This window comes from Leuciscus leuciscus (assembly GCF_965113295.1).
Source record: "Leuciscus leuciscus genome assembly, chromosome: 1".
NCBI classification, from domain to species: Eukaryota; Metazoa; Chordata; class Actinopteri; order Cypriniformes; family Leuciscidae; genus Leuciscus; species Leuciscus leuciscus.
Window position 1 is genome coordinate 53,677,227 of NC_138725.1, and position 22,820 is coordinate 53,700,046.

Below are 22,820 nucleotides of genomic sequence, written 5' to 3' on the forward strand. Positions count from 1 at the left end.
CTGTCACCTGGGAGATGGAGACGGTTGCTAAGATACGCTGACACTGGGATCTGATTCTAAGCTTTCTCTCCATCCCTCTTTCACACACACGCCGCATACACTCATAGATAGAGGCTCTTCTGTCTCGCAGAGGCGGCTGCTCATCCCTTTCGCTGCCATCCAGGTCACGTCAACCGCTGAACAACTGTGCTCTACGCGCCCTTGCTTTTTTCCTTCTCTGCTTTCTTAACTTTCACACTTTTCAGTCTGCGGATTTGCCTATTTAATGCCAGCTCGGTTTAGATGGCACTCCTTGGGATACGCAGACTGTTTGCACTTATCACAGTTTGATGTGTGTTGATGCACATTTTCTGGCTCGTTATTGTCTATATAAAGCATTGGAGTAGCATCACAGCGAGTAAATCGCTGCAGCGCAGACAGTGATGACTGGTGTCTCTGCTTCAGTATATTAAACGTGAGGAGTTGGGCCATTCTGCTCACTCATCTGGAAGAGCGAGTATTGTTGCAGTTCCAGTAGCCGTATGGCTGCATTTAATCTTGCAGCGTCTGCTCGAACGACGTTGAGCCGTGTGGCCAAGGGAATAAGTGGGTCACGGAGCCACACAGAGTTTGTTTTAGGGAGCGATCGCTTTTACTGACCTTAATAGATGTGCATTGATGGAGGCTCAGCGTGCAGGTGCTTTCTTGTGATTTTCGACGGCCTTCGACATGCAAAACACAAGGGTCTGGGTGAAGATTGAGGGTTTCGGGTTTTCGTGCCCATGAGGGATCATTTGAATGGTTTGTATTCTGATAGTGGAGATGTGTATTGGGTGTAATTGCAGTGCTGTGGGGAAGCTGATCTCTTTCTTGTATGACATGTATCATGGTTCAGTGAGGCAAAAGCAGCTGAGCTCCAATGGCGAGGTGGGGCAAAAGGTCTGGTCGTATCACACAGGAGCACCACGCTGGCCTTCTCTCTGAATGGGTCAGATCAAGCGAGGAGGGGAAAAAATGACAAAGAAAGATGTAATGCATTTCGTTCACAGCAAGAATCCTGAGCTGACGTGGTACGGCGACTGACTTAAGAACAGGAAACGCAACTGAGAGGTCTGATAGAAAATTGTATTAACCAATAGCACAGCCCATTGAGAAACAGTGTGCAGACAGGCAACACTAGAGCTTATCAAAACGGGTTCACTGCAGTGGCACTTTCATGATGCTCGTATTGGTCAAGGGACATCGCCGCAGAGTCTTCACTGTGTTTTCATGGGTTCAGTCCACTTACTTTTTAATCTCACCATTCCACTCAATGTTGTCATGTACCTTTTGTTTTGAAGGAGCACCAGAGGCAGTTCTGGCTCACTTGTCGTGCCCCAGGCAAGGCAAGACAAGACATGAAAAAAAAACTGTATATACAAATCTATATCAGGTCGGAATTTAAACCGAGGTTCCTTTACTTTCCATGCATTTTATAATGTAAAAGAGCAGCTTTGATATTTTGATAACTCATTGTGTTCAACATGAAAAAATCAAATGAGTTTCAAGCAGGGCCGGATTTATGCATAGGCATTCTAGGCACGTCCAGGGGAGCCCAATTATTGTAATGAAGAATAATATTTGATTATTATTATCTCACTTAAATGCTAAATCATTGTAAGCCAATTACTATAGACTATACATTAATTACATTTAAAATGTATAGTTAAGTATGTAAACTACCGGGTGGGGGCCGGGGCCGGGGCCAAAAAATTATTTTGCTTATGTCATAATATGAGATAAATCTAGCTATAAATATTTTTTTTTGTGTGTGTAAAAAACAAATATATTTATGCCCATTTATATATATTTCATTCCATAAAAAAAAAACACTTGGCAGTTTGAATGGGCATGATGCTGCTGATTCCACTGGCATTCTATATGATTCATAAAACCATGTTAAATAAACTGTTAACCATTTTAAATCTAGAACCAAAAGCCCAAAGAGAGCATTATTGTTTTCTTGTGATCTTGGACATCCAGAATGCATACTGCATATATTTAGAAATGGCTTTTGATACCCCTGGACCAAGAAAAAAAATTTAAATTGAGATTTCAAAAATGTTAAACTTTTGTTGAGATTCCGACCAAAAAAAAAAAAAAAAAAATTGCTGATACCGCTTAAGGTTTGTGTTGATTTGTTAGTCCGTGACCAGGAAGTGTTTGTTGGACAGTCCAGCTCTAGATTTAAAGGTACAATATGTAAGAATTTTGCATTAAAATATCCCAAAATCTCAAGGCCAGTGTTATATATTTTGTTAAGTTGATTACTTACAATATCCCAAATGTTTCCAACTATTTTTAAATCGTGAGAAAATTGCGATTTTAACCAAGGAAACGGGGCGTTAGAGCAGGGGGGAGCTGGGAGTCGCCAGTCAATTGCGTCATATCCGCGTCACCCTCGGTTTCCGCTCGTACTGCGTGGAGTCCTGGACAAATGCGGAAGTTGTAGGCCTAGTTGTAGCGTCTATCAAGCTACAAACTTTAGCTTGTTTCTTGCAGTCGTTATGGGACACAATTATTCTTTACCGATTGCTGCTGGTTCTGTCGACAAAGCATGCTTAATTTTATATTTTCCAAATGTAGCATTCGGTAATAGTTATGTTTATGTAAGGAAAGTATTATTGCTTTAGATTTGTGTTTAGTTTATTGACATTGTTTATCACGTCTGGTGTTTATGGCCATGTAAATAAACATAGCATGTGTTATACATAAAGATTAATCAGTATTTTGGCAAATGATGTGGGCATGTTCGAATGTACTTTTACAACAATTGTTTAGAACATGTAAAACTGCGCAGCGTTATCACAACAATGAATTCAACAAATACAGTAACATCTATGAAGTATTAAACCTTACTTTTCTTGCGGTTAATTCATTTTAATGAAATAAAAGTGTGATGAGGTTTAAGAGTCAGGAAGGAAGAAGACGCGTCGTCGTGACTGGGACTCGTACTTTATTAAAATAAAGCAAAACAAACAAAAGCCGCGCACAACGCGCATTCACTGTGGCGACGGCACAAAACAGTTCAAAAATGAGAGCTCGGATCCACCGGTTTTCTTCCTCTGCGTCCAATTTTCTCCCCAGTCTCTCTCTCGTTCCAGCGCGGCTTATAAGCGGTCTCTCCACGCCGATCACTGCAATAAGACACAGGTGCATTTGCACTTGACCTACTTGCTCGTCTCTTTTCTCTCCCATCACAGACCGCGCTGAACCACGCCCCCCTCGCCACAAAAAGCATGTCATTAAACGCAACATTTATAAAAATAGAACTTAGCCTCATCCATGAACATGATTTTTCGATTCCCGTATGACTGATTTACATCCACGGTGGAGTTTAAAACGACAGTTCCCATCATTCCACGCTCCTTCACATCGTCATCAAGCTACGCCGTTGTTGTTGTTTGGAATGTAGCGCCCTCTAGCGGCAAAAATTCTTGCATATTGTACCTTTAAAGGGTAACTAAACCCCTGGTCAGAGCCTGACTCCACCCACTGGCAATATTTGAAAAATGCTAGAAAAGTAGGCAGAGCCCAGTGGAGAGGGGGTGTGCATCTGTGACGTATCTCTCTGCAGGCAAGGGCGTGGTTAGCTGGTACCCTCTGACGTCAGAGTGTACCACAACTTCCAATAGGAAAATTCAACTGCAGTAGCCACTGTTCAACCTGAAGAGGGCAGCACTCAGACATTTTTACACCATATTTTGTAAAATTAAAACACTTTAAACACAAATGTAAAAAAAACTACTTGAATCAATGAACAGCACTAATAAAGCCCCATCCTTACAGATCATTAACTAAAAAAAGTTGGTTTAGGGTTTAGTTACCCTTTAAAGCACTCCTGCAATGTTAAGCTTTCATTCAGAAAATATTCATCTGTACATACAAACATCTAAGCAATCAGCACTGAACAAAGTGCTAGCATTGTGCTAATGCAGTAGTTAAACTTTAATGCAACTGTAAGTAACAGAAAGATGGGCTGTGGAGTGTCGCACATGGTTACATCACACATCATGTTGCATACATTGTTTTGTATTGCTACCTTTCAACGGCACCCAAAGAACAGGAGCCCCACCTTTCTGTCATCCGAAAAGGACAACACAGGGTTTGACACAAACATGGCATGAATTACTTACTGCGTAGATGTATTCTGACATGCCCTTGAGAATAGCAAATTTTGATGTTGCTAAATCTGCTGACATGGTTTAATGCAGCGAAGAGGAAGCAACGTTTGCCACATGTCTGGTGGACCTGTGTACAAAAAAAATAAAATAATGAAAACAGTAGACACACTCAAACATACCAGGCCATAAGAATGGATTCTGGAGATGTAGTGGAGATCAGGGAAATTCTTAAAAGACGACAGTTCGTGATAAATAAAATGAAAAATCTTTTCAAAATCCATTTCTTAGAAATGTGCACTTATATTCATATTGGTTGCGCATGGTTTTAAAAAACATTTATATTTTCTTTTAATTTATATTAAAATATACTTCCATATTCAAGGAAAGGTCCAGTTTAATGTCTGAACTCAATGCCTTTCCTTACACCTTGAACACACGTGATAAAAAATATTTTTATTTATTTATTTTTTAAGTAAAAAAAAAAAAAAAAAGTTTTATTATAATAATTTTGTATGCCTTTTTTCTTCATTATCAGGATCAGTACCGCCGCTCCCTAAACGCAGAGTATGCACTAGTACTAGAGGCGCTTTTCCACTTTTTTCCCACTTTTTTCCGCTTTTCCATGTTTTCCACTGCGTAGGGCACCAACTCGAACGGACAGTTCCGGTCCTTGATTCTGATTGGTTGAGCTGCGTTCGAAGCCGTTGTAAATTACACCTGTAAATTACTCAACAAACATAGGCCTACACCTGTGACCTCATTACATTAGTATTACTGCGAAACTGCCGTTTGTGAAATTGTGATTCTTTGATATGTGTTGCTTGCTTGGCAACCTCTTTGGAACTACATTGCTTGGCGGAGGAATAAATGTGTCATAACGTTATATATTTTTTTTGTTGCTGGTGTTTATTTTATTAATAAAATAAATATTAAAATGAATATTTTTATGGAGTAACCGTTTTATAAAAGCAATAAGCCCCTTGAAGCCGTGTTTTACAGTGAATTTATAACAGCAGCAAGGGGCGTTGGTAGGCACGACTCGGTGCGTACTCTTCGCAGGGCTTATTGCTTTATTCTATAATAATATAAACATGAAAAAAACTTTTAGAAAATAAGCACACGCGATACGCCATTGATTCCCGTATCCACCCCGCCCCAACATCATGCTTGTGGCGGACTGACAACTATGCCCGGGAAAAGACAACAGCTGTCTGGCGCTGAGAAGCAAAAAGGGGAAAAAAGCCCAAGATGAATCCAGTGCATCACTTTCGGGTATGTTCAAAAACTTGTGAAAGTTTTGGCTATTGAAGTTAATGGGTGAAATTAAGTGTTTAATGCCGCGTTAATCATTTGACCAGCGGTTTGATACTAAATGCAATTTATGTCAATACCGGAAGTGTATAGCATTCCATGGACGAAAATACATAAAACAAAAAACAAAACAAAGCATCAACCGCATTAGACCGTTTTCTAATACAGCAGCGATTTAATAAAACCATTTAAAAATAATATAGCATAGTATAGTGCTATCATTTATAGACCTAAGCTTACAATGTTTCTAAATATGCAAATTGATGTTTACCGCGATTTCAAAATAAAACTTAAAACAGCTTGCTCTGAGTTTGCATGTTTTGATGTCCATGTGTTCTTGTTCAAGAAATTACAGTGGCTGTAGCATTTCTATCGCAAAGAAGTGCCCAAATATTAAAGATTAAGTGGACTTTTTCATTAAGTGTTGTTTGGCCAATATTAAGCAAGGATTTGATTATGCTGTAAAGTGTAACAAAAACAGTCACCAGGCCGCTGGCGTCATCTGCAGGCATTTGTTATAATATATAATGTACATTCCATAAGATGATTGTTTATTATATTGCATTATGTTTTTTATCAGTGTTGTTCAATAAAACCATAAATAATACAATTCTGCTTAGGGCACCCATTTGGCCAACAGTGACCCTGATCAGGACAATTGTATCATCCCGACATTTTTAACTTTATTCCAACAAAAAAAATATTTAAATACAAAAATGAAAAACATGCTCATCACATATTTGAATTAAAATCACTTTGCATATAGCATTTTGAATGTAAATTTGAACAAATGAACACAGCATCACGTCATTGACCCACATCACAAAAACATTTAGCAGGCACAGCAAAACTGAGCAGAAACTCATCCCGAGAGCACTGTCGTCCCACACTGTGGTTTGGGAGTATTTCACTCTGCAGGTGAGGACACGGCAGAGAGCATTAATTCTGACGCTTGCCGTGAAATGCGCCTTGTTCGCTAAAGGTAGTAAAGCATTGCAGCGCTCAAAGGGCCGCACGCTTTCCCGCAGCTCCCCGTGAAGGGCGGTAATCACACTCACAGGGCCTTATAGTGTACAGCGCGTCTGATCTGTCTTCATCATTTGAACTGCATTTATCCTCCAGCCGGCCCGCATCACTGATTATGTGGACACCACAGGCCATTAAATGAACAGTCAAATCTCAGCTGCCCGCGAGGGAGACCGAAAGATGGAGAATGACAAAGAAAAACACAGTCCACATGGTCAACCAACACACACACACACACACACACTGTGCAACGTATACAACTGCCATGCAGGATAGTGTGTGTCGGGGTGGGGGGAGCTCAAAGCTAGAGAAAGGTTTTAATTGGGGTGAAAGCGGAAGAGATGAGACGATTATAAATGAGGAGGGGGACAGCTTGCAGTCTTAATCAATGGAGATTGAGGGCTTTGACTCGGAGAGAGAGAGCAGTCAACAGGGAGACACACAGAGATCCAGGAAGATTTCAACATAGGAGGGTATCTGTGGGAGAGGGGAGGAGATTGGAAAGAGGAGAGAGAGTGAGAGGGAGGGAGAGGGAGAGAGAGAGAAACCGGAGGGAGGGAGGGATATCCACTGCACTGTTGTGTGACTGGAAATTTAATAGAGAGAGAGAGGGAGGGAGAGGAAGAAGGAGCAGGATGCTGAAGCTGGACGAGAGAAGGAGAGAGAGAAAGAGAGAGAACCCACTGGTGTAGAATTCCAGGGTTGAGCTGTGGGCTGTGAACAATGCCTCCTCTACTACTGCATAGAGCGCAGTTCGGGGGCAAAAGGCAGGAAGGGAAGGGGAGGGGGTATTCAAAGAGAGCTAAGGGTATAGATATGATGTCAGTGGAGCGAGTGCGCCGCAGAGAGCGACGGAGGAGGGAAGGACGAAGGGAGTTCGTTCAGGGGCATGCCGATTCGGAGGGTGCCGGGATTGGCCACTGAACTGTAGTACGAGCCCCTCTGAGGAAGCCGTAGCCGAGTGTGAATATCATTTTAGGCTGAAAGACACAGCAGCTGTGTTCCATATCCATCCTGAGAAAAAAAATAAGAAAGGTATAACTTAGGGAGGTAAAGTCAGCCGCAATCTCATCTCTCAGACGTTTATTGCGGGCTGAGAACTCTCAGTAGAGTCGGACGTGAAGAGTTAAAAGTGGAGAGGCAGTGACTGATTCCTTGTGTCTGAATTTAGAATGTTATCAATTCTGTGCTAATCAGCCATCTGATACCCCTCCCCCCTCCCCCCGTCTCTCCTCCACTGACCTCTCCCTCCTCCTCTCACACCTCATTTACCCCCAATTCCTCCAAGCACCAACTCATGTTGTCACGCCCCCGTGTATCGAGCGATATCCCTCACAATTGTTTATCGCGATGTTCTGCGCAACCTCGTACTAAATTGTTAAGAAAAGGTGAAGCGTTTAAAGCCAGATGCTGGGTGCTCAGGAGCACGAGCAGGGGGAGGATTTGGCTACTGTATGCGCCTCAGAGTTGCTATGCCAACGTAACATCTTAAGCGAGCGCGCACGTGTTGTGGTCGCGCATATGCGTTCTGTACCCTACCACACACACATACATACGCACATTATATATATTATACCTACACAAACACACAAAGTGTGAAGCAGGAAATTATTATGCTTTACCAGGCCTGTCTCGTGTCAATAAAAGGACAGCTGTCTGTCACTACCATAGAGTGCATCGATTGATTGACATGTCCTGCGTGCTTTGATGTGACGCGCATGAAATACGGTCTAACTGACATTCACCTGCGCCATTGCTCATTAGATAAGAAATTGCTCCTGTGGATAAGAGATTTACATAGGCTACACGTTTTGTCTCTCTTATTGCCCAACCGTTGCGAAAGGCCGATACTGTGGCTTTATATTCACATGAACGAGAGGAATTCGGCAGCACATACTCAGAAAATAACACTTACGCTAGTTTAAATTGTTTGTATACAACAAGTAATGCAATAAACATGAATTAAATATGAACTAAAAATGGAGACATTTTTCCTTAGCATTTTTTGCGTACAGAAGACACGCAAAAAGACACGTTGTCAAAACCATCCCCTTTCACATGGATCTGTGAAAACGACTAAACACTCTGTATTGGCGATGTCACTTTGTAAAGAAACACTGTCTATAGACTAAACACGTAGGCTAATACACGTGACGTTACCGTTTACACTGAGGGTACGTTTACATGACAGCGATGTACTGAAAACGGTAAAGGTTTTCCTTTGCTTTTTTCGCGTTCAGAGAGGACAAGTTCGTCAAAACAATCCCCGTTCACACGGATCTGTAAAAACAACTAAAAATGCTGTATTATGCTGCCAGGCCTGTAGTTGGCAATGTCACTTTGTAAAGAAACACTACGTGCCTAGATTGAACAGGTAATATGCATGTGCATGACATCACCGTTTTCACAAATTCACGTTTTTATTGTTTACACGGAAACAATGATGGGCTTCTTTTTAAAAACTTGAACTTTGAAACCCATTTTCAAAAGTTTGCATTTTCAGGACCCCAAAAAAGTTGTAACCGGTGTTGTGTAAACTAAGTTCAAATCTTGGTGCAAGAATGATCGCGAGTGATCTCCATACGACTTCACAAACTTGAAATAGCCCTGGATCATTCTAAACCGTTAACAATTAATCCTGATTATTCGTAAGCTAATATTTCACACTGTATATTCCTAAACCCTGGGTTAATTTTCTTATTTGCGGTGTCATTGTAATTGATTGGACAAACGCAGCACACAATAACCTAAAGGTTCTAGCCATTGAGCCTCATATTAAACAATACGTACGTTTTTTCTTCTTGAATGGACTTTGGACTATAATAGTAAGAATAAAAATTCTTCTTAACTCCAATTGACGTGTTTTTGATAAGCTTTCTGCCTTTTTGCACGTTCACAGCGTGAAGTCCATATGGGAACCCGGAAGCTAACTTGTTTTGCTTCTGATTGGTAAATTGTATTGCTATTGAAATAGGGGGCGTGTTTAGGTTTGTCTGAAGATCTAAAACGACTAATCTGCCTTTAACAGCATCTTATTTGCAGTGTTTACGGTTCTGCATTCAGGTTTGATTGACACACTTAAACTTGACTGGTCGGTTCGACATCTCACCTTCACATGTCACTTTTGCGCTTTTTAATCGTTTATTTTAATAGGCTGTCACTGTTGTGTCAGTTGGTCCAGACCAATAATATTTAATTTACCTTATGGGTTTTTAAACACACTACATGTCCTCCAGGCTCATTCATATGTGAGGCTACATGCGAAATTTCATCACAAGACGTACTGTGGTAAAGTTGGCTGCTATCTCTTTCTGCGTGTATTTTTCCATCTGACCCGCCACTACTCACAGGCAGACAGTGCTCTGCTTCCAGCTCTGCGAAAGGGTGAATCAATTTGAGAGAGAGAGAGAGAGAGAGAGAGAGAGGGAGAGAGAGAGAGAGAGAGAGAGAGAGGTTTGAACAGCGAGAGAGCTAGAAAGACGGGAGAAAGACAGGCGAGAGGAGACATCGACTCCGCACCAGAGCTTCTGACGGATATATTTAGATTAAAATCAAAGGAACAAGAGTCAAGGTAAGACTGTAAACATTTAGTAGCATTACTTGGAAAACAAACATTTTGTACGTATGTTGTTCGGTAGTCTAGGGCATTTGTGCATAAATTGCCTTTGCAAACAGCTGCGTTTAAAACTGTAATTTTGCATTTTCTATTATTTGTCAGCTGTATTAATGATTATAATAACGAAAACCGTGTTTTAATGTGTATAAGTACAAAGGAATTAATGCGGCAGTGTGTGTCTGTGTCCAGTTGCGCGTGTGTCCGGGCGTCGATGTAAACTAATGAATTTGTGCTGTCGAGACACCTTTCACCAATATTTAGTAACCTAGAGTCATAAATTATGGATGGATTACTTTAGGATACAGGACTGGTTATTACAAGACGAGGAATGAGAGATGATTCGTTTTAAACACAATAAAACTGGAAATACATCGTAACGCCCGTTATTTTAGTTAGTGCTAGGTATGTATGTAATAATTCTAGACTTTTCTGCATAACAACAAATATCGGCCTCTGAATGCGTATTTTCCAGAGTCTAAAGGATGCTCACAAATGCGCATTTTCTTTAGTTTACTTGTCACGCTGTTTCTTGGTTTACTATAGCCTAACCAATGTAGCAACCCCTAAATCTGTTGCCTTCAAACTTTGGATTATTTTTGGGAAATGATTGAGTGTTTTCACTTTGAAAGACGCTTTGACCAAATTTATGGGTGTAAATACGAAGGCACTGTGTGGCCTGTGATAAATCTCTAAAGCGCGCGCGGCTTGTCTGCTCGAGCTCCACCGCTCGCGAACAAGAAACAAACAGATTAAGCGCAATGAATGAAGATCTACTGCTGTTATCTGTGACACATGAAACGAAGGGTTTAAATGCTGATGTGTTGAGCTGAGAGAGAATTAGCCCATAGGCATGTGCTGTGCTCCCTGAAAGTGTTTGTGTGTGTATGTGTGAGAGAGAGAGAGTGACATGAGTGGTGCTGGTGATGACTTGGGCATCTGTTGCTAAAGGAACAGGGTGCAATTCCTCACACAGGTTTCTGATGCTGTATCCTATTTATGGATGGAATAAAGCTCTGCCTTATCACTCTGTGTATTGTTGGATAGGAATAGTAGATGGTGCTGATATGATACATTATTGCAATGCCATTTCAGAAGTAAAAAGGTGATTTAGATTTTAAGTTGAAAGTAGGCTATGAGGTGGAAATTGTGGGTGATCCGATGATCCTGAGTTTGCTGTCATTTTGGAAGAGAATGATTAAGGCTTCTTACACAGACCCCAGGCTCAACTGGAGTACATAGAAGAGAGCAGAAATGTGTTTTCATTATCATATATGTTCCCTTGGTAACGTAAGCCATGACACATCACATAAATATATTTGACCACAAGCTTTGAGGGAGACATTTCACATTGCAAACCAGGTATAGCTGGGCCAAAATCAGAATCATGACAAATGTTTGTTGGTAAACAGTTGTCTTTCACCTTGTTGAACTTCTAAATTTTTGCTCAGAGCTGGTTTGTGTTAGGCAGAAATTACAGCCTCAGTCACCATTTGCATGCATTGTATGGTATATATATTTAAAAAGGAAAAAAAGATGCTGTGAAAGTGATTAGTGACTGAACTGTTATCCTGACTAACATTGTTTTGTGGGAATAAAAGTCATACAGGTTTGGAGTAACATGGTGGTGAGTAAATGTTAACAGCGTTTTCATTTTTGGATGAACTTTCTCTTTAAACTCTGGAGTCACCCAGAGCTGTATTCATAAAAACCATCCACCATGTTGGAATTAATGCTCGTTAATAACTCTCTAATGCCTCTTGAATGGTTTGAAGTAAGCCATTTACCTGCTGTGGATTTTCCAATGGGTTCTTTTAACACGCAGGTGTTAAATTTAAAGGTGACATGAAGTTTTATGAATAATCATTTAAATGCCTTTGTTCACGCTCCATTCCTCTCTGTGACTCTGGCAGCCTGTGCAATATATTGCATGTGAAGTTCTAACTGATAAATGATATCTAATGTTTTATTTTTTACATAAGCTTCAAGCTTCTCTTGCTAAAAGGCCCTTTAAATTCATACCTTTTTATGCGCTCCAGTCGACCTTTGATGCCTCACCTTACTTTTGCGTTTCATGTGCCTTTTTTTAAATGTATGAAGGGGCTTTTAACTTCAGTAGGTCAAAAGGTGACAGACATCAGCCGTCAGAGAGGAAGGCTTCTGCAGACATGCTTTAGGGAGCAGTTCACCGAGAGCATTGCACCCTCAACCCTTCTGCTCCAATCAGACCCTTCAGGGCTGCAACTCAGCAAGTTGCTCCTCAGCGCCTGCGGCAAATCTAGATCTAAATAATTAGATAATGATTAAAAGGTGGTTTAGAGATGCACAGAAAACCAAGGCAATGAAAGTTGTTTGACATCAAGGAAAAACAAGACACAGCTGCTGAACAGAACCAGACGCCTTAGTGGGATTAGATTATGAGCAAGTGGAGAGCGAGGTGCTGTTGCATGGAGTTGCATGATAACTTGCTCATGTTACGGCCTTGATCATCGATTAGAAGGATCAACTGCCAACTTTTTTTGTATTTTTGGATATTAAACAGTTTATTTTTGTTGTTGCCGGTAAAAATCATGAACATTGTTTGTTTAGAAAACAACATATTAATTTAGGCGTTTAAAGGAATATTTCAGGTTCAATTCAAGTTAAACTCAATCTACAGCATAATGTTGATTTTGCACTTCCGTTACAGTGAGATTTTTTTACAGTAGAAGTGAATAGGAGGCAATCTGTAAACATTAAACGTTTCAGTAAAATAACCAGAAGATGTAAACAATGAGTTGACATGATTTTAGTGTAAAAAAATATGTATTTAAATATGATTTACACTGTTTTACAGCTTAAATAATGCACAAGTTTTAACATAAGAAATAATGTAAGTGCTTTAATAGAATTATAAGCTTCACATTTCAGATTTGAAATCCCATTCACTTCCTTTGTAAGGAAGTTTCTTTTTAAAGAAAACAAAGAATGAATCTAAATTATTTGAAGTAAGCAATATTAATCCACAAATGCTGTCGACTGAGCTTAACTTCTATTGAACCTGGAATATTCCTAAGCAATCAGACTCATTCTATAGGAACTGGATGTCCAGGGAGTAAACTTTGTGTTCAATTTGTAACTTTCATTTATTTATTTTACTTCGTCCTTGTTCACCTCTATTTCCATTAGGGAAAATCAATGATGGATGTGTACAGTAATGCATTAATTAAACCAGAACACTCTTTAATGATTAGAGTCATAAATCTGTCTTGTTTGCTCATAGACAATAAACAAAAAGACACATTCGCACATGGGACATGGTTCAGCTCACCTGCACACCTGTCTCTTCGTAAGAAATTTAGATGACTCACAGAAATTATCACACATGCATGCACACATGCTCACACACACTCCACTGGCCTAAACTGCCTCATAGGCTTCTTCTTTTACATGCCAGGTGACACATCACACTTAGTCATTTAAAAAAAAAAAAAGTCATTTAAAGCCACACCGTGGACTTTGTGACCTAAAGAGTTGACGCATACAAGTTATTTTAAATGATTCCTCAGGCCAATATACAGCGTTTGACACTATTAATGCTCCGAGCGGGGCTGCCCTCTTGAAATACCGCCTATGTAAGTTTGGAGAAGACGGACCGTCGTTGGCCAGGTCATGTGACCTGGAGAACGTATCGCTTTACGGCCATCACGTGACCATAGGCTCTGATATACTCATGGAGCAGACTTTTGCGACAGTGCTGCGGCGCTTGTGGCCTCTAGGGGCGCTAGACGTGAAAGTTACAGGTCTAGCGCCCCTAGCGCCCGCAAAAGTTCCGCGGTGTGGCTTTAACCATTGCACAACAATAAAAGGCTTTTACTAATTTAGAAGGGGCGTAGGAGGGTTTTGTAGCATGTTGGATGGTATTAGCCATCCGCTAGTCTTTGGTGCTCTTGTGCCATGGGATCCTGAGCTAAATCCTGGCTGATGACATGCAGAGAAATTTTGCAGTACGATATTGTTGATTATAAGACTGCATCTTAGTCCATATACAGTGGGTTTGTCTTCAGCTGGCATAGTTCAAGGGCTTCCACAGACCTACAAAATCAAGCCAAAAAATCAGAGCCTGTGTCGAATTTCAGTTTTATCTCCCATAATCTTCAAGCCATTACGTTGCAGGACGATTTCCCCTAGAGATAACGGCACAGACGGCGCTTAACGGTGCACTGACCGTGCTTGTAGTCTATATTCAAGGTGGTATAACAGTATGCGAGAGCATGACTTTTCATGCATCTTACAACGTGTTACGTCTACTGGCTGGCTGAAATATGACATTGAGCAAAGTTATAAAAGTGTAATGAATAAGTCAGAAGTGATGTCTGGGGACAATAGTTACACCATCATGGCAAGAGCAAGACTCTTCTGTCTTATTTGAATGCACCACACATAAAATATAAATCCCCTTGTTTAAGCGAGGGAGAAGGATGACCCTTCTTGGCTTGAACTGCTTTCCAACGATCTGCCGTCTAGAGGGCCAGAGTTTTCGTGCAAAACATCTTAGTGGCATTCAAGACACGCCACTTTTGGCTGGATCGTGAGAAGGCCATCTTCAGGCTTTATTGAAGAGATGGCTGGACTGCTGAATTGACCACTGCCTAACTTAGCAATCCGAGCGTCCCCATCGATATGGAGATGGCTTCGTATAAATCATTGCATGTCACCTTGCGTGCTCAGACGCAGGGATGGAGTGACGCGGTGAGCAGTCTGCATACTCTGGCCTGCTTTCAAAACCGATAAATGGGGTGGATTGAGCCGTGCGAGAGCTGACCCATCCATAGTGCTGATTCTGGCCTCCTTCGCTCTCCCTGCAGAGTGGGGGCGTGGAGGAAGAGGGCCACGGCATAATTAGCCGTGATTGCTTTGATTGAGTTCCCCAGTCCAGTCCTGTGTGTTGGTCCTTCAGGGGAACAATGAAGACTGTCAGACCTTTAATTATTGAGTAATTGTCAGTAAGGAATGGCAGTGGTTAGTGATATAAAATTAATACTGGAATCCAGCCCTGAAGTGACATAATTGGAAATAGTGGAAACGTCTCCCCAGGCAGGAAGCGTTCGCGGCGTTCGAGTCTCCTGTGGCAAGATCTGGAAGCCCACTGGAGCGATGTAAGTGCGTTCATGTGGAGGTAAAAGGCTTTGGGGATGAAGGGACTCGGGCGAGAGGTCTGTCATGTGCGAGGGGAGGGGGGAACATCTTGATCGTGTGTTCCCGAAGACGGACAATAGGCATGGATGGCCAGTGCCGAGTTAAGTAAATTTCCCGTGAGGGATTATTAATGAGTCTGTGTGGATTTGAAGCGAAATAGCCAGCCGTGCATTAATAAGGCAGTCTATCTCTGTTTAGATAATGTGTACATTAGCAGACTTACATGTCTTGGTTGGTTTTACGTCTTGGTTGTGTTCAGCGCTGGTGTTGTTGACGCGAGGCAGGTGAACAATAAGCATTTAGATTTGTTTTGGCCAGAGAGAGAATACATGGAGGGATTTTAAGGTCACACATAGTTTCATGGTGTATTTTTGGGTTTTCGCTTCATAAACTAAGTTGAGTCATGGCAGATGCTGACCTCTGTGCAGCTATTTGAAGAAAGCTCGCCAGCCAAGATGCTTTCAGAACATATTCTCTGCACAATGTGTTTGTAGTGACTGCAGCCATGCTGTGGTTTATCCATGCGTGACTAATGCTAACTGCAAGTGATGGCACTATGTTTAGCCCATCATGTTTGACTCAAAACATGAAGAACTGTACATCTGGAAGTGTTTTAGCCATGATCCTAATGCATATTGGCAAAAGCACTGGGTCAGCTTCAAGTCAACCTAAGATTCAGCCATGTGTTCATAAGTCATTGACATGAGGAGGTCGTAATATGATGTTATATAGATAATGGATTGTCACACTGATATTCCCTAACAGAGACTGTCAGGAACTGCCTATTTCATGGGTAAACAGCCAGAGCCTAACTTGTAAGGGTGGTCAGACAATGGCTCGATCATGTGTGAGTAAAGCTGACTTGGGGTAATGGAAGTGGTCAGGCTATGGTTAGCTCATGTGTTTGGAGAGGCAGTTTGGTAATGAGAGCATTCAGGCTTCAGTGACCTCACAATGCAAGCACTATGGCGGTGCCGCCGCATTGAGCCACACTATCTGGAAGGAGTTTGATTCGGGTCACCGAAGGAATAAGTGAGCCAGGGCAGGAGGAGAGCTCAGAGCAGCAATATAGACTCAAGCAAAGGGGCTTTTCCTGTTGTAAATCTGCATGCGAGAGTATGTGCTTTTCTGTGTAAGAATAAGCGTGTCAACTGTGTTTTACAAAGCAGGCCAGCCAGAATACAATGTATCACCATGATGATGATGATGTCTGATTAGAAGTCCCAGATTCAGAGCCTCATCTGTTTTGCTTTTCGTGGGGCTTTAACCAGACACTGTCCCTGAGGGAGAGTTTATTTACTGTGAGGTGGCGGTCACCACGATGTGGGCTTGCGTGCGTTTGGGGATCATCTTAATGCTGTCCTCTGGGGTGGGAGGAAGTAGTCACGAAGAAAGTGTCTAATGCGAAGGAAGTTTATGGTTGGGAATCACAGTTAAGGTTGGGAATCATAAGGAAAATAATGAATCCGGTTCCTTAAAGATTCAATTTATGAGTAGGTTTTGCGGAAGAACACTCTTACTTATTCAGTCAAGTGTGTGAGTCGATAAACTAATTCAAACTAATAACTAATGAGTTTGAGACAGATAGCCTATTGTAGGCTGCGTCTGAAAAGTTATAGGCAGTTGACTTGTTGCCTCGCTGCCTTATCAGGCAATGACTCTGCAGGCAGCTCTTCACAATAAAAGGCATATCTTTGTATTACTGTTTGTAATTCAGATACAAATTTAATTCAAAATCAGAACTTGTTGACTTAATTGCATGTTCCAGGTTTTATTGTTCAGGTTCATGTTATTAAATATTTATTTTTATTTTGAAATGATTAATCAAAATGTAGTAAAAAGTTCCTCTGACATAGTATTTATTCTGACATTATAGTATTTATTAAAATGCTTAATATGCTTTTGTCATATTTTATTTTTATTACAGTATTTCTGTTTTTATTTCAGTTTTATTTTTTATAATTTTAGTGCTTCAAATTTATTTTATTTCAGTTAGTTGCCAAGGCAACATTTCTCATTTTCATTTTTTAAGTTTAATTTCATCTAGGCTAATATTTATATTTTATTTCAGCTTTATTTCAATTAACGGAAACTTTTTTAATAGTTGATGCAACATCCTCTTATCACAATCCAGTCAATTCCTAATGGATAAAATCCCATCCCATCCTTAATTTCAGCTAGTTTAGTGTCTTGTTTCACTCAGAATTATCCACATTGTGTAAGTGCAGTGGGTTGCAAAAGGCAGTTCACATTGACTTTCAGGAGGGAACTTTTCTGTCTGCATCGATCGGCAGAACAATTTGGATTTTGAAGAACTGTTAACAGAATAAAAAATGGTTCTGCATTTCCAGCCATATTCACGATGCCATAGATATATGTGCTATGTATAGGTCCATTAGAGAAAGAGGCAAATGAGGAAATGTACACCTTTGCTCATTTACATTTATTGTGATTTAAAAGTGAGTAAGGTGTTTATGAAAGTGATGAAAAACTGTAAGTTACCCTGTCTTCAGGTGAGAGTGCTGTCATAAGAAAAGGAGAGAGTGAAGGGCAAAGGAAGAAAGATAGAGAAGGGTAGAGCAAGGTAGCGCAAGACAGAAGTGTCCGAGGTGTGACGTCAGCCCTGTTACTGTGATAAATCAGAGCCTTGGCTCCATGTTTAGAGTGATTATGCAGAGTGCCATCATGCGAATGTGCTGGCCTTTATTCTTTCACCCACACATATACTTCTCTTTCTCACTCTCTCGGTTTTCTCAGTGATCCAGTGCAGGGCTATACAAGTAAGGATGGCCCAATGGCCCCGGGGCCCGTGTGAGAGAGTTTTGAGCCAGTTGACGGAACTGTCAGTTTCCCTATCAGGCCAGTGCCTCACTTTTCACTGCACATTGTGTTTGTTGAGCTTGTACATGTGTTTTTATGCCTTGTAAACCTAAACATTTGGACTTCTTGGACTTATTGGTGTGAATTCTGCTGATTTAAATGTTATTTAGCAAGTGAGGGTCTTGGAAACATCATTTGAAATGTGTAGAAATGTGTGTTTTTTTTGTTGTTGTTTTTTTATGTGATTATTTTGATTTATATTTAACTTATTTATTAGGGATGCACGACATATCAGCCGCCATATTGGCATCAGCCGATATATGTTAGTTTTTAATGTTATCATTTTCGGCCTGATAAGAAAATTTGGCAGATATATTAAAGCAGATAAATAATGGACCATTTCCTTCAGCAGAGACGCTTCAGATGTACACTGTTTGCCATGATGGTTTTGAATTGCTTGAAATATGATTAGAATCACTTCAAAAAAAGGAAAAACTACAGTTAAGTGCAACATCGTCATCATCTTCTTCCGCTTATCCGGGGCCGGGTCGCGGGGGCAGCAGTCTAAGCAGAGACGCCCAGACTTCCCTCTCCCTAGACACTTCCTCCAGCTCTTCCAGGGGAATACTGAGGCGTTCCCTGGCCAGCCGGTTCCCCAGGGTCTCCTCCCAGTGGGACGCTCCCGGAACACCTCCCCGGGAAGGCGTCCATGAGGCATCCGGAACAGATGCCCGAGCCACCTCAGCTGGCTCCTCTCGATGTGGAGGAGCAGTGGCTCTACTCTGAGCTCCTCCCAAGTGACCGAGCTCCTCACCCTATCTCTAAGGGATCGCCCAGCCACCCTGCGGAGAAAGCTCATTTCGGCCGCCTGTATCCGGGATCTTGTCCTCTCGGTCATGACCCACAGCTCAGGACCATAGGTGAGAGTAGGAACGTAGATCGACCGGTAAATCGAGAGCTTCGCCTTGCAGCTCAGCTCCTTCTTCACCACGATAGACCGGTACATCGACGGCATTACTGCAGAAGCTGCACCGATCCGTCTGTCGATCTCCCGTTCCATCCTTCCCTCACTCGTGAACAAGACCCCAAGATACTTGAACTCCTCCACTTGAGGCAGGAACTCTCCACCAACCTGAAGGGAGCAAGCCACCCTTTCACCCTGAGTGCAACATGTGGCAGCACAAGTCTGTCATATAGGCTGCATAAAATCATAATGAGAACATTATATCTGTGTGCTTGGGACATGGCTTTTAATGGTGAGACTTTTGTTTTTGTAATCAGGCTCTCAAAAATTATATAAAAATGTGGATTTAGTTTGATCGGCTAATATACCGGTTATCAGCTTTCAAATAATAAAGAATTATCGGTGTGGTTATCGGTATCGGCCAAAACGTTCATATCGGTGCATCCCAATTAATACATCTTGGAATAATAAACAAATATATTTATTTATTTACTAAAAAATTTATTCAGCTTTTTTTATAGTTTTTTATAGATTAAGTTGTTACAAAAAAGCTCAAAAAATGTTTAATGAAAAACCTAAATATATTCTGTTGCATAATAAAATATGTGGCTAAAAATAGCTAATTATTTATTTGTGGTGGTGCCAGTATAACTGATGGCAGGGCAAGTAAAAATCTGAACCGTTCGTGCTCGACCAACCCGGGGCAGCACAAAAAAAAAGGCTTTTTATTGAGCCCTGCTGTGGGTGTTGAAAGTCTACAGATAGTTGACTCAGGCATGAGGATTTATTTATTTATTTCATTTAGTTGCCCGTTCGTTAATTATTTGGTCGACCTTGTCATCTCTCCCTGTGTAGATACAGCCCTATGTAGCAGCAGTGGCAGCACGGAGAGAGACAGGGAGTCCCAGGTGGGGTTGTGAATCCCCAGAGCAGAGTGATGGAGCCGTCCCAGCCACATAGCCTCGGAGTTGGGCTATGGTCGTCAGGAGCTCATGTGATGGTGACACGCAAGATGGTGAGTGAGCCTGTTACTATAGCAACCCCAGGCTCTCAGAGCGTGCTTCCATTTCACCCAGTGTGGGAGAGAATGATGGAGGGAGGACATTGAAGAGTAGGCTGCCAGGAGCTTTAGGGAGTTTCAGGAGGGTCTGGAGAGCAGACAAGGAGAGAGCAATGCAATGATGTTACTAGGATGACATCCTGGGGTGTGCATTTGGAGGTGTGGTGTGGGCAGCTGAAGTTAATATGAGAGGAAATACAATTCGATTGAAGAAAGTTTAAAATTTTGTTAGGAATAATGATTTTACCATTACCAAATCTGTGAAACACTACTGTTACAATCCAAATGATTAACTCAAATACTCAGCAGACACTTTGTTTTTAAAAAGTGGGCTGGATTGGTCTAAAGGTAACAGGGCTCAACAATAAGGAGGTCCTGATGACCCAGGACCAGTGTGAGAGAGTTTTGGACCTTTTGGGTCAGTGCCACTAAAAATGAATTCTTATATTCTTTGTTGTTGTAGTACATTGACTTTTTACACCTTGCAAGCTTAAACATGTGGTCTCCTACAATATTGTTGCAAATTATGCTGATTTGTCACCCAGATAATGTCATCTAACTGGCTAACATATGCTAGTTTTGAAAGCTTCGGTATGAATGGCAAATTATAGTGTTTTCTAATGATATTGCAAATTATATTGTTTTCTAGCAAAAGTATTTTAATATTTTAAAATGTTATTAATTTACAGATTTACTTTAATAATTTGAATCATTTTAATGTTAACTAAAAATTATTTGTATTTGTAAATTAAATGTAGTTTTTGTAAACTTAACATTTAATGAAAAATATACATTTTTCTTGCAAATGCAAAAAAAGAAATGCATTACTAAAATGATTAATGAATGATTCTTTATTTGAGGGGCGGTGAAAAGGTTGTCAATGCAAGTGAAAATCGAATAACTGCTGCCCGACTGGACAAGCTGAAAAAAATCCTTATGGTTGAGCTTTTGAGTTTAAATCCAGTTTTTTTTCTGTAATAATTTGCCTACATATCTTTGTTAACTGAAAACTTAATACTTGTTAATTATGTTTAGTAGGTTTAATCTAAAGGCTCTTTCTGAGCTGATTATGCAGCGCTGACTGTCGACACTTGAATGGCCAATAATCAATTGGGAAAAATGTACAAGCTCAAGCTAAAACTATAATTTAATTGATTTTCTATCGAGTGGTAAATCAGCCCGTCATAGCCACGCCCCTGAAGTGATGGCCAAGCAGGGATGAGAGAGAGAGAGTTGAATGAGAAAGGAGCTGGAAAGAAAAGAAAAGGGGCAGAGATGAATATGTCCTCCTACAGAACGGTGCAACAAGCCGACAGGTTCGCATGAGGGAGGAGACCTCCAAAGAAACACTGCAGCATTGGCTGTCAGATAAACGCAGCATTTCTTCTGCTCTCCTCTGTTCATGTCCATCTCTCCACACCTCCCTCCCCGCTGCTTTACTTGCTTGCTTTGATTCTGATGGCACTGCACTGAGAGAGACATGGTGTCTGTCTCCACGGTGACAGGTATCCATGGAGACATCCATCAGTCAGTATGTGTCAGCATTTCCATAGGGATGCGGATCTGGGGGTGTTTGTCAGCGAGTTTTGCACCGCACTCTTATCATGTTTGTCATAGATGGTGTTTATCTGTGTATGTATTAGTCATGGTGTCACTCAGGGTGTGGGATGCAGCCTTTAGACCAGGACCAAAGTGTGTGTGTGTGTTTGTGTGAGTGTTTGAAACAAACTTTAAAACACTTTCTATCCCAGTTTAATCTGCAGAGGAAACTACACCTGTGGTAGGACTACCTGTTTGTCTCAGAGTAACATAAGACAGAAGGGTGGTTGGAAAACCTGTTTGGAAATTAATATTATTTTAGTTATATTATATTATTTGTTATTTCCTGTTTGCTAGGGGGTATTATACTTATATACTTCACTCTCAATATCCTTTTGGTATCCCTAATATCCCTTTACCCTAAAATTCTGACATCAATTATTCACCCTGAGTAAAGAACAATGTTTAAAAAAATTGTTTAGATAAAATGAAAGTCAGTTGGGTCCAAGACAACATTGGGTAAAAAACAATAAAAAAATGCTGAGACATTCTTCAAAATATAATCTTTTGTGTTCCACAGAAGTAAAAAAGACATAGGTTTGGACTGACATGATGGTGAGTAAATAAATTATCACAGAATTATAATTTTTGGGTGAACTTTCCCTTTAAATCTCAATGACTGCTCATGTAAATACACTCACCAAAATGTTTGTACAGAAAAAAAATTGCGCACACACACACACACACTCTGACACACACACATACACACACAAGTGCGAACAGAAGCATTGATTTCATAAGAGGACACATCCACACCCCACTGACTGAGACATACAGAGTCTGCATGGTTCTAGCCTGCAGAGCCACATGAAATCACAGGAGCGAGAGGAATAAGAAAGAGAGAGAGGTGGTCAAAAGTGCTGAAGTAAGATTTCACAGAAGGCCCTGGAAACACATATCGCTGAGATGAGCTGGCATGGCTGCGGCTGCACTGCCACTGCAACAGTGTGATAGTTTACATGCTTCTGTAAATGGCTGAGAGACACTCTGATTAATGGCTGCTGCTCTGCTCCCCTCCCAGCCAAACAGGAATCAAGCGTATCAACACTTTTAGCACTGCAAAGTGCCAATTAATTGTTTGCCAGAAGCACGTGTATATATGTCTCA

At 41.0% G+C, this 22,820-nt stretch overlaps 1 protein-coding gene across 3 annotated transcripts in view; it reads left to right on the forward strand.

Moving 5' to 3' along the window:
* The first annotated feature begins 9,906 nt into the window (after positions 1-9,906).
* The window catches only part of lrrc4ba (leucine rich repeat containing 4Ba), a 41,406-nt gene continuing 28,492 nt past the window's right edge, over positions 9,907-22,820 (forward strand). Inside the window, exons 1-3 of one of the 3 annotated variants that reach the window (XM_082142393.1) lie at positions 9,907-10,050; positions 19,910-20,069; positions 22,234-22,268. The gene's annotated coding sequence lies outside the window, so the exon portion shown is untranslated. The remainder of the gene's footprint in view (positions 10,051-19,909; positions 20,070-22,233; positions 22,269-22,820) is intronic. The other 2 variants (XM_082142392.1, XM_082142394.1) reach the window with 2 other exon arrangements.